Here is a 13,178-nt window from a genome sequence, read left to right on the forward strand (position 1 = left end):
CTCAATGGCTGCGGGTCGAACACAGGAAGAACGTAGATCCAGGTGCCATCGGTATAACAATTGTAAATTGTCGTAGCTATGTCGGGTAAGTACCAGAAGTCCAAGCACTAAAAGAAAGCACTGATGTTCAAATCTACTGAAAGCTGGCTAAAGCAGTGGATAATATCAATCGAAATTTTTCCGTAAGACCTAACTGTTTTCAGGAAGGATAAACTAAATACAGCTGGCGGTGGCGTGTTTGTTGCAGTCAGAAGTAGTTTATATCATAGCAAAACTGAAGCAGATAGTTCCTGTCAGTTGCTATGGGCCGACCTTTATGACCGAGCGGTTCTAGGCGCTTCATTCCGGAACCGCGCAGCTATGCGGTCGCAGGTTCGAATCCTGCCTTGGGCATGGTTGTGTGTGCTGTCCTTAGGTTAGTTTGGTTTAAGTAGTTCTAAGTCTAGGGGACTGATGACCTCAGATGTTAAGTCCCATATTGCTTAGAACCATTTGAACCATTTTTTTTATTTACTGTGGGTAGAAGTCATTATAAGAAAAGGGAATAAAATAATAACTGGATCTTGTTACGAACCTCCCAACTCAGTTGATACAATTGCTGAAAGGTTTAAAGAAAACTCGAGTCTAATTTCAAACACGTATCCAACCCAACCAATTATAGACGGTGATGGCTTCAATTTACCCTCGATGTGTTGGCAAAAATACATGTTTAAATCCGGGGGTACGCATAAAGCACCATCCGAAATTGTGCTTAGCACACATTCTCTGAAAATTATTTCGAGTTGTTAATTCGAATAGTACACGTTTCTTAAAAAAACACTTGACCTCTTAGCAACAAATTAGCTAATAACTACCATCAAAAGGGATACAGGGATTAGTGAACACAGGTTATTTTAGCGAGACTGACTGCTGTAACTCCCAAATCCACCAAAAATAAACGACAAATATAACTCTTCATAAAAGCAGATGAAAACTCCCATGACGCCTTCCGGAGAGACAATATCCACTCCTCGCAATTTAATGTAACTGTAACTGTAGAACAGATGTGACTTGAATTCAAAGAAATAGTGTCGCCTGCAATTAAGAGATTTATACCAAATAAGTATTGGAGGGCAGCGTGGAGGGTAAAAATCGTAGAGGGAGACCAAGAGATGAATACACTAAGCAGATTCAGAAGGATGTAGGTTGCAGTAGGTACTGGGAGATGAAAAAGCTTGCACAGGATAGAGTAGCATGGAGAGCTGCATCAAACCAGTCTCAGGACTGAAGACCACAACAACAACAACAACCAAATAAGTTAAGAAACGACGGAGCCGATTTCCCATACACGAAGTAGGTAAGAACGCTGTTGCGGAAGCAACAAAAAAAGCATGCAGAATTTAAACGAACGCGAATCTCCCGAATTCTAACTATCTTTTTCAGAAGCTCGAAGTTTAGCGCGGACGACAATGTGAGAGGCTTATCACGCTTTCCACACGAAACTTTGTCTCGAAATCTGGCAGAAAATCTAGAGAAATTCTGGTCGTATGTAAAGAATGTTAGCGACAAGACACAATCAATGTGTTCTTTGCGCGGTAACAATGAAAATACTATCGACGGCAGTGCTGTTAAAGCAGAATTACTAAACATAGCCTTCCGAAATTCCTTCACTAAATAAGACGAAATAAATATTCTAGAATTCGAATCAAGAACAGATGATGGAATAGCTCCATGCTCAACAATCATATACAATCGTTCCTTCGACGATAGATCCGTAGCCAAAGACTGGAAGTTGCGCAGGTCACACCAGTATTCAAGAAAGGCAGTAAGAGTAATCCACTAAATTAGAGGCCCATATCATTAACGTCGATATGCAGCAGGATTCTGGAACATGTATTATGTTCGAACGTTATGAATTACCTTTAAGAGAACGGAAGATTGACATATAGTCAAGACGGATTTAGAAAACGTAGTTCTTGTGAAACATAACTAGGTCTTAACTCACACGAAGTGTCGAGCGCTTTCGATAAAGGACTTCAAATTGATTCCGTATTTTTAGATTTCCAGAAGGCTTTTGACACTGTACCTCACAAGAGGCTTGCAATTAAAGTGCGTGCTTTTGGAATATCGTCTCAGTTATGCCACTGGATTCGTGATTTCCTGTCAGAGAGCTCACAGTTCGCAGTAACTGACGGAATGTCATCGAGTGAAACAGAAGTTATTTCTACTGTTTGCCAAGGTAGTGTTATAAGGCCTCTGTTGTTCTTTATCTGTATAAACGATTTCGGAAGCAATCTGAGCAGCCGTCTTACGTTGTTGATAGGTGATGCTATCGTCTAGTAAAGTCATCAAAAGGTCAAACACAATTGCAAAGCGATTTCGATAAGATCGTGCAGATATTGGCAGTTGACCCTAATAATGAAAAGTGTGAGGTTACCTGCATGAGTGCTAAAAGGAATCCGTTAATATTCGGTTACACCATAAATCAACCAGATCTAAAGACCGTAAATTCAGCCAAATATCTAGGATTACAATTACGTACAAGTTCGATTGTAAAGGACGCATAGAAAATGTGGGAAGGCGAACAAAGAAAGCGTCCTGTTGGCACAACACTTAGGTTTTGCAACACATCTACTAGAGAGACTGTCTACATTACGCTTGTCCGTCCTCTTTTGGAGTACCACTGTGCGGTATGGAATCCTTACCAGATACGATTAATTGAGCATATCGAGGCAATCCAAAGAAGGGCAGCACGTTTTTTTTTATAGAGAACTGTGGGAGAGAGTGTCACTAACATGATACAGGATTTGTAGTGGAAATCGTTAAAACAAAGGCGTTTCTCGTTGCGGAGGGAACTTCCCACGCTATTTCAATCATCAACTCCCTCCTCCGAATGCAACAATATTTTGGTGATGCCGACCTGCTTAGGGAGGAATTATCATCATAAGAAAATAAGGGAAATCAGAGCTCGCACGGAAAGATATAGGTATTGGTTTTTCCGTGCGCTGTTCGAGACTGGAATAATAGATAATTATTGTGAAGTTGGTTCGTTGAATCTTAAGTGTGATTTGCAGAGTAGCCATTCGATGTAGATTCGAAATACTTATTTTAGTTTTAGAGAAAGCCGCCTCGAATTGAAAACTAGGAAAAACTACGTTAGCTGTAGACGTACATAATCTAGAGATATAATAGAAGTATAGATGATGCTGTCCACTATTAGGAAACGAAGTTGATAGTCGCAAGTGTGCACTAATCAGCAAGAACTAAACTACTGTACCAAATTACTATTAGATGACTGTGAGCCAGCAGAAAAAGGAATGCCAACAAAAGGAAACGCAAAAAAATTAGGAAGAAGGGACATTACAGTACATCAGAATATGCTTCTAAAAAGACTTTATTACAGAAATGGCTTCATTTAACAACTGTTGCGAGTAGCATCCAATATGAACATTATGGCAGGTATCACGATGTTGATATATGTGTCCCAATTAATGTATGTACTTTTTCTTTAAATGCGAACCAAAAGTTGTTTTGTTACTACCTTCGCCACAATGTTCTTTAAAGCGGACATCAAAAGAATTGCCCCTTTGGCCAACGTAAAATATTGAACAGTTGCTACATTTTATACCTCGTACTATACTCATTTTACTGTGAGTGTTTTTTGTGAACTGCCCTGTCTTCATGACGTACTTTACGTCAAACTCGATTGTCAGGACTGCAGATTTCACTTCTTTTATTCTTAGTAAAAGGACAATCAATCTTATTCGCTTTTCCTCTGAAAATCAGCTCGACGAATGTCATTTTTCGACTTGAAGGTATACGGTTTATCAAGACTGTTCAAATTTTTTGTATGACAGTAAAATAAATAACAGCGAAAATACACTTTTTAGAGAAAAGGACAAAGAAATCTAGGTGTCTCTACCCCAACTTGGCACTATTAAACTAAACTAAACTAAACTACACTCCGTCCGAACAGGCCCTGAAGGCCCAATGGTACCGACCGGCATCATTCTATGCGGATATGGAGAGTAGAGATGTAGAGATGGGTAGTTCGCGAACAAACGGGTGCAAAGGAACGGTTCACCAAGATGAACGAAAGGACCGAGGAACGAATTCCAAGGAACGATCGGTTCATAGTTCACTTCCGTCCCGGCGGTCCACTTATAGTTCCCGGGAACGAGGAACGATCGGTTCATAGTTCACTTAGGTCGCGGCGGTCTACTTATAGTTCCCGGGAACGAGGAACGATCGTTCATAGTTCACTTCGGTCGCGGCGGTCTACTTATAGTTCCTGGGAACGAGGAACTATCGGTTCATAGTTCACTTCGGTGGCGGCGGTCTACTTATAGTTCCCGCGAACGAGGAACGATCGGTTCATAGTTCACTAGTTCACTTCGGTCGCGGCCGTCACTTCGGCAGTTCTCGTTCCAGCCTCGGTCGCGTGCTCGTCTCAGTTTCGGTCTGCCTCGGCCACACTCGTCGTTCTTCGCATGACCACCTGTCTCAGTTCCACTGCCGACTGCTCCTAGTTAGTTCAGTATCCGGTTGTTCGTTTCGTTCACTGCGCTCGCCTATTTTACATGTGTTCGAAACTGTTCTTGCACTTGGTTCTGGCTATTCAGCGTCCACGACCGGTAATCAAAAAGTATTTTATAGTTACGTAAATTACATAAAAATCACGTTGTATGTAATAGGTACGCCTTTTCAGGTAACAAAAGGGCATATCAGCTCACTTCATCATATCGATGAACAGCAGGAGACATACTTATAACAAGGCAAGTTTTTTTGTTATTCATATATTTTTTGGTTTCATCGACTTGATTTAGCAACTAACTTTCAATAATTTGCTTAATTTTTAGTGTAAGAAAATTCATATAAAACGATTTTCGTGTATCTTTCATATACAAAACATTACATTTAGGAAGGCTCTAATTAATTTTAAGTTTGGTTGTTTCCAATTTGCATTACCTGCTAGTTTGGCTTCTGTGAAAAAAAAGTGGGTCGTGGGTCATTTTGGCTCAGTAGCAAAAGCGGTGCCTCTCCATTTGAAAAGACGTAGGTTGCCATTAAATCGTATTTACTTATTATCTCAAAAACATTTGTTCAGAAGGAGCTTTCAAACCAAAAACTTCATATCTGCGAACTTAATTATTATTATTATTGCTGCATTGGCTTTAATAATTTAACATAAAAACCTAATTTTTACTAAGCGTGTGACGCAAGTATGATGAGAAAACCACCTTTTATTTTATGCTTCCATAAAGTCTACTCCGCCTACGAACTCAGAGACAACGTGAAGTATATATAGGGTGTAAACGATTGCCGACCGCGGTGGCCACGCGGTTCTAGGCGCTGCAGTCCGGAACCGCGCGACTGCTACGGTCGCAGGCTCGAATCCTGCCTCGGGCATGGATGTGTGTGATGTCCTTAGGTTAGTTAGGTTTAAGTAGTTCTAAGTTCTAGGGGACTGATGACCTCAGATGTTAAGTCCCATAGTGCTCAGAGCCATTTGAATCATTTTGTAAACGATTATTGTTTACAACGTAGCATAGCTATGTAGTTGAAGTCGAAACGAAGACTTTTATACAATACACTTGTGGTCTATTAAGTTGGGAAACAGCCACCAACAGGTCGCGTGAGATTTTCATGTTCTCTTCTCCAGCTCTCTACTCATCATCATCGACAGTTTCGCCATTGTTGCTTGCATTAGCTTGTTATTTCTTCACTGCCTAATTATTACATGTTTGTCTGTTTGTTGTATCTGCTCATAACGGCCAACACATCGTCCGTAATTGGCGAGCAGTCTGTACTCGGGACCGGTTTTCCGTGCGCCACCCTATATTATTTCCCTGCGATCAGCCACACAACGCTACAGTTGGCTAAACGAGAGGTTCAGCAGAATCACAGAAATTACTTCTAAAAGTGTGTAAGAATTCTGTAATGAAAAAAACTCTATACTCCAGGGGGGGGGGGGGGCGGGGAGGCAAGTGCCCCCCTCTTGGTGCCCTCCATCCTTCAGTCACCTACACTACTAGTTTTCAGTTTTTCATAAGAATCATATACCAAGCACAAATGAACGGTGAACGAGTAAAAGTGAACGGTTCCCAAAAAAGAACGATCAGCAGTGAACTAGTTCCCAAGGATGAACGAGTTTGCCCATCTCTAATGGAGAGGCACGTGGTCAACACTCCGCTCTCCCGGCATGTTGTCAGTTTTCGTGACCGGAGCCGCTACTTCTCAGTCAAGTAGCTCCTCAGTTTGCCTCACAAGGGCTGAGTGCACCCCGCTTGCCAACAGCGCTGGACAGACCAGATGGTCACCCATCCGAGTGCTAGCCCAGCCCGACAGCGCTTAATTTCGGAGATCTGATGGGAATCGGTGTTACCACTGCGGCAAGGCCGTTGGCCTTCTTGGCACAACATCTGACAAAATTGTGCCAGTATTTGGGCGTACCAAGATAGGAATTAGAATTCGAAACGAAAATAATCTTTTTGGCATTGTAATACATAACAACGAGAAAACTGAGTCACAGGACAAATCAAGAGTGTATACAGCTAATTGCTAGACACGCAATAAGGCTAACAGGACGCGCGTTCAATATTAGACTGAAAGAACATCGTAGAAAAAGAGAGCGTAAAAAAAGTTCCTTATTTTAAGATGTGGGGGTGTGGACCAAAACAAGACAAAAATGTCCGGTAAGCAACTGCTCTAAAATGCATACCTTTAAGAGCTATGAGTAGTTCTTTATCTTCGCTTCTGTGAAACACGTCTCTTCCATTGCAAGCCCTTTGCTATTACGAACAGACTAAAGAATACAGCTAACAAATGACGACACATTCCTCAGTTATTGTCTATCTGTACAGCGGTCAGTAAACATCTATTAGTACAGATTCACAGTTCTCGCTGCGTGACGCGCATAGATTACTTCTAATGGAACTAAGTTTGTGCCTCGATAAGTTCGTAAGATGTTTCACATAGTGTTTTATCTATGTACTTACCAGTACAATGGAAGCCTGTAATTCCATAGCTGAAACAGTAAATATACTCTTCTGTTATAAAATGAAAGCAACTCTCGAGCCCGTGCCCCTATGCTGGAAAGTATCCAGAACGCAGGGTACCATCTGCACAATTACTGAGCCGTACTTTTTAGCGATTAGTATACTGCTTCCGTAGCTCAGTAGATCGTGCCAGACCTGACATCAGTTGTACTCCTGTTGTGGAGGAGCGAGTATTGCAACAAGTGGAAGAAGATCCTAGAGCTAGTGCACGTAGAATTTCAGCATCTACCGGGGTTAGTCATCCTTTAGTCTGGCGATCCTGGATGCACAGTTGCTGTGCCTATATCGTGTACAGCATGTTCAAACCGTATGGTCACGCGATCGCGCTGCCGGAACGCGGCTATGCCTGTTGCGAAGATGTAATGACTGTCAACTTTTCACAAGATAGATGCTGCTCACAAATTACATTAGTATAAAGCAAGAAGGGATTGTCAATGTTAAACAAGTGAGGCATCTCCAGCCCGTCCGGTTGGCCGTGCGGTCTAATGCACGGCTTTCCGGGCGGGAAGGAGCGCCTGGTCCCCGGCAAGAATCCGCCCGGCGGACTTGTGTCGAGGTCCGATGAACCGGCCAGTCTGTGGATGGTTTTTAGGCGGTTTTCCATCTGCCTCGGCGAATTCTGGCTGGGTCCCCTTATTCCGCCTCATTTACACTATGTCGGCGATTGCTGCGCAAACAAGTTCTCCATGTACGCGTACACCACCATTAGTCTACCACGCAAACATAGGGGTTACACTCGTCTGGTGTGACACGTTCCCTGGGGGGTCCACCGGGGGCCGAACAGCACAATAACCCTCGGTTCGGTGTGGGGCGTCGGAGGGGTGAAGTGGACTGCGGTAGTCGTCGTGGGGTTGTGGACCACTGCGGCTGAGGCGGGGACGGAGCCTCTCCGTCGTTTCTAGGTCCCTAGTTAACATACAATACCATACATACAAGGCATCTCCACCGTTTCGCAATTAATGTGTTGTAGGGATTATTGACGATAGGATAAGATGACCTTACATACTACCAAAAGTCTGACAGGTACAAGTTATCATGAGGTCCTTCTTAACGAGTTGCCTCTCCAGCTTGAGGAGGTGCCATTCCAACAGCAGCTGGAGATGTGGTTCACGCATGTTGAAGCACCCGTCCATTTTCTCCAAAATGCTTGACAACAGGTCACATTGGATTAGCTGGAGATGTCCAGCACTTTGGCCAGCTTCTTCCTCCTATCTCAAGCTCTTGGATTTTTCGTTTTGGGAACACTTGAGATCTTTGTTATGAAAGTCGTATTACTGATATACAAACACTACAGGAACATGTCATCACTGTCTGCCATGCATACGTGACGAGTCTCTAGATTTTCTGAATGTGCGTGATTCTCTAAGTCGTGGAATAGAAGCGTGCATTATTCTGAATGGATACTATATCGAGCACTTCCTTTAACAATTGCTCATCAGTGCAGCTTATAAGCTTACTGCAAGGGGCTGTCAAATGAAAAGCGAACACCCGCCACAACAGCACCGTGGAATGGTTACGCTCAAAAGACATCACCACACGCATTCAGACACTTATCCCACGGGAAGAGGAGACAGTCAATTCCTGTTTGACAGAAATCTATCGGTCGCTGACGGATCCCAGCTGCACCCACTCTCGCACTTCCTCGTCCGATTGACATCCATGCACATCTTTCTTCAGGACGCCAAAGATGTGAAAATCACACGGAGAAAGATCCGTGCTGTACGGAGGATGTTGCATTCTTTCCCAACCAAATAGCTGAAGCGTAGCCTTCGTCCGATTGGCAGATTGGCGTTATCGTGCAGAGGGGTGAATCCGTCCGACAGGATTCCGACAGACCGAAGGCAAGTGGTAAAGCTAACAATGGAAATATCTCACATCCCCCCGCTAAAGAAATCCAAAGTCGGTCACACAAGGTACGGTAATGTCATGATAACCTTCTTCTTTGATTGCAGGGCCCTCTGCTCGTCGAAATCCTCGAGAGTGGAACCACAGTCAATGCACGGCGGCATAAGGACACTTTACAGAAGCTGTGATTCGTCATAAAGCTACAACACCCAGGCTGCGCTTCAGCAATTTGGGTTGGAAATACTGTAATGTCCTCTGTACAGCCTGGATCAGTCAATGTGGGATTTTCGTCTCTGGTGCCTTGAAGAAAGACATGGGTCGAAGTCGGTTGCAGCTGGAAATGTGGGTGTGGTTGTTGATCCGTCAGCGGCCGATCGCTGTCTTCGAAACGAGAATTGACTGTGTTATCTCCCGGTGGGATAAATGTCTTAATGCGTGTGGTCAATACAGTCGAACAGAACCATTCCGTGGTCGCGTTGTGGCGAGTGCTCGGTTTTCATTTGACTGTCCCTTATACATTAGATGCTCTGCTGTTTCACAGTGTAAGCAGACTGTTTAGGTTTTTTTATTGGTAACGCCACCTCTGTATGAAAATCACTGGCTGTGCTGTGTGCAGTCTGTGGCTAGTTTGCATTGTTGTCTGCCATTGTAGTGTTGGGCAGCGGCAGCTGGATGTGAACAGCGCGTAGCGTTGCGCAGTTGGAGGTGAGCCGCCAGCAGTGGTGGATGTGGGGAGAGAGATGGCGGAGTTTTGTAATTTGTCATGAACTGCTATATATATTATGACTATTAAGGTAAATACATCGTTTGTGCTCTATTAAAATCTTTCATTTGCTAACTATGCCTATCAGTAGTTAGTGCCTTCCGTAGTTTGAATCTTTTATTTAGCTGGCAGTAGTGGCGCTCGCTGTATTGCAGTAGTTCCAGTAACGAAGATTTTTGTGAGGTAAGTGATTTGTGAAAGGTATAGGTTAATGTTAGTCAGGGCCATTCTTTCGTAGGGATTTTTTGAATCTCAGATTGCGTTGCGCTAAAAATATTGTGTGTCAGTTAAAGCACAGTCTTGTATAATTGTTCCAAAAAGGGGACGTTTCAACAGTAACAGGATAAGGTATTCACCTCTTCCAACTCGTTTCGTAATAGCAAAGGACTTGTAGGAGAGGAAATGTGTGTCACTACAGTGAAGATGAAGAAGTGTTCATACCTCTTTAGTTATGTATTTTAGAGCTCATGTTTACTGACTTCTTGTTTTGGTCCATACTAATTCCTCTCAAAACGTGGAACATAATTTTTAACAGCCAGTTAAAGATTGGCATATAGAATAGTGACGTAAGAAAGATCTAGCTGAACGTAAATACCTCTGGGTTAAATGAGACTAGTCAACAAAAAGTAGAAGCATTGAGTCGTCGATAGGCACACGCAAAAAGAAATAAAAATTAGCTTACTTTCAAAGAAATTCTTCTTCCTGCTAGAGCAAAACACATACTGAGTCACCCACTCAAACCTACTCATGCATATGGTCCTCCGTGGTGCTGGCTGAATGTACAGTGCAACTGCTGCATTTTGGCAGGTGAAATAGGTTGTAGTGGGAGTCGAATGGAGTTTGGCAGGTAGAGGAAGAGGGAGGCGGGATGAAGAGAGTTTGGGGGTGGGTTCCAGCGGTTCAGAGGGAGGCAGCCAGTTAGTCAACTAGTAATGCGGAAGGGACAGGTGGCAGGTGCACAGGCTAGGCGGGACACACACGGTTGCTGAAGCCAGTGGGGAGCGGAGCAAGCTGAAGGTGATGTGGGACATGAACTGACAGAAGGTGACAGGGTGGAGGAAAGGGAAACCGTTGGGTGGCGTGCGTAGAGAGACTGGGTTACCGGAAAGTGAGGCCAGGACTACAATGCGAGCGAAGGATGTGTTGCAAGGACAACTCCCATCGGCATAGTTCACTGAAGCCAGTGATGAATGGAAGAATGTTGATGACTAGGACTGTGCGGCAGCCACTGAAACTGAGCATATTATGCTCAGATGTATAGTCTGCCTCTGGGTGGTCAGCTTTGTCCTTGGCTACAGTTTGTTGGTGGCCATGCATCCTGGCCGAGAGCCACCTGGTAGTCATACGTACACAAGTAACTGTGAAGTGTATGCCTCAGACTTGTTATATGTTACAGCTGCTTTCCCAGGTGATGCGGCCTCTGACTGTGTAGGATTAGTATCGGACTGGACTAGGAAGCGGTGGACGGGTGGATTCTGCTGGTCACTCACCTTGGTCTGCTGCAGGGATTCCTGTGCTAATCAACTGGGAGTGAGTGGAACAGGGATGGACTAGGATGTTGTGTAGGGTAGAAAAATAACTGATGGTAGTTGAAGCAGAGAGGATGTAGAACTAAGACTAGAAATAGCAAGAAAAGCATTCCCGAAAAAAGAAATTTGTTAATATCAAATGTAAATCAAATTTAAGTTAAGTCTAATATTACTCATTATGGAAGTGAGGTAACAACTGTTACTTTTCACTGTAATAACTGATAGCATTTAACTGTATTTCTGTCCCTCATACAGTTTAACAACGCGTTTTGAGGGACGAAGCTGTCGCATAGCACTGCGAACTGTTTTAAACCGCATGCTGTTAAAACAGCATTCCAAAAAGGTAATCTAGTGAGGTATAACCTGAAGCACTATGTCTGTAAAAAGATTAAGTTCAAAAGTTAAGGAGTTTATAAAATGCAATACAGATCCTGTGATGCAAAGAATAATGGGCATACAGAAAGAACATTTTCCATCTGATACAAGGACAATAAAATGCATTCAGGTAAAGTAAGTACGACAAATCAGTTGTTGCGAATGACGTCTGCGAAACTGGCCAACCCCTTAAGGGAATAGAAGAAGACTTGGAAATGTTGCACAAGGAAAGGAAAGGGAGAAAACCGAACCTGCTGGAAGAATTGGAGAAACATAATAATATTCTGAACGCACAATTGGAAGACAAAGAAACGGGGTTTCTTAACGGCTTTGTAAGATTACTCTGGGGCAGTGAGGTATAATTTGTATTATCCCTTTGATAAAATCTAGAGGTTGACGATTGCAGGCAAGGAAAGTGAGGAAAAGTAGGCGACTACTAGAACAGAGTTTTGGTTGAGGCAATAGCTGCCTGCAGCTTCGCAGAAATACCGCGGGCATGTCGGTTCACAACAACCTCCGGACTTCTGCAAAAGCGTCAGGTCGACGCTCTTGGAGACCACAGCGGGTCACGGCCTGGTGTAATGTGTGGTGTGAGATGGGACGACTACTGACAGAAGTCGACGATGTTGGGGACCTACAGTTCTATCTGTTTTTATCTTATTTTATTTTATGAGGTCCGCAGTTGTGTTGGTACACTTTTTAATGACATCGCGAGTTAAGTTTTTACCATCTGATGACGTTAGCATTGTCTCTCGAAACACTTCGTTAAGCTGTACGTTGGACAGAAATACGGTTGAATGCTACCATTTACTATGGTGATTAATTTAAGTGCCAGAGTGCATTTTTCGAGGTATTCGTCTGTAGTGTAACGTTGTAAGAAAGTGAAAAGTGGACGATAAACAGATAAGAAGAGAAGGGAATAGAAGCGTCTTAAAAATGGTGCTTCTGAAAAATAGCAAAGTCACGTGGGTAGATCGGATAACAAAATGGTGTTGAATCGAATTCTGGAGAAAAGTAATTTATGACACAACTTGACTCAAAGAAGGGATTGCTTAATTCGTCACAACCAGAGGGAACACTTTATATTAGGTTCGTGGCTAAGTACGTAGCGTTTTTGTTTGTGTATTGGTATTTCGGTTGTTATGGGTTTATTTATCAAAAATGCTTCAAATGGCTCTGAGCACTATGGGACTCAACTGCTGTGGTCATCAGTCCCCTAGAACTTAGAACTACTTAAACCTAACTAACCTAAGGACATCACACACATCCATGCCCGAGGCAGGATTCGAACCTGCGACCGTAGCGGCCGCGCGGTTCCAGACTGTAGCGCCCAGAACCGCTCGGCCACTTCGGCCGGCGTTTATTTATCGATTGCCATTTCTATTTGTAGTTCATTGTTGCTAATTGAGTTTATGTACTGTTTTTTTGTCTTGTGGTGATAATGAGTGGAGCTATGGACTTTAGGAAATGGAGTGCCAAATGCAGAAATCGGAACACTGCCGCCATATGCTTCTGTTTGAGTTCAGTAGAGGGGTGACAGCAGGGGAGTAACCAGAAACAATTGCGCCCTGTATGGAGATAATTCAGAAGAATGTAGATTGCAAGAGTTACTGGGAAATGAAGAAGCTT

The 13,178-nt window shown here is 43.4% G+C and overlaps 1 pseudogene; it reads right to left on the reverse strand.

Moving 5' to 3' along the window:
* Positions 1-6,267: 6,267 nt before the first annotated feature.
* On the reverse strand, positions 6,268-6,385 carry LOC124623531 (annotated as a pseudogene).
* Between the last annotated feature and the right edge of the window lie 6,793 nt (positions 6,386-13,178).

Source organism: Schistocerca americana, chromosome 7 (assembly GCF_021461395.2).
Source record: "Schistocerca americana isolate TAMUIC-IGC-003095 chromosome 7, iqSchAmer2.1, whole genome shotgun sequence".
Taxonomy (NCBI): Eukaryota; Metazoa; Arthropoda; class Insecta; order Orthoptera; family Acrididae; genus Schistocerca; species Schistocerca americana.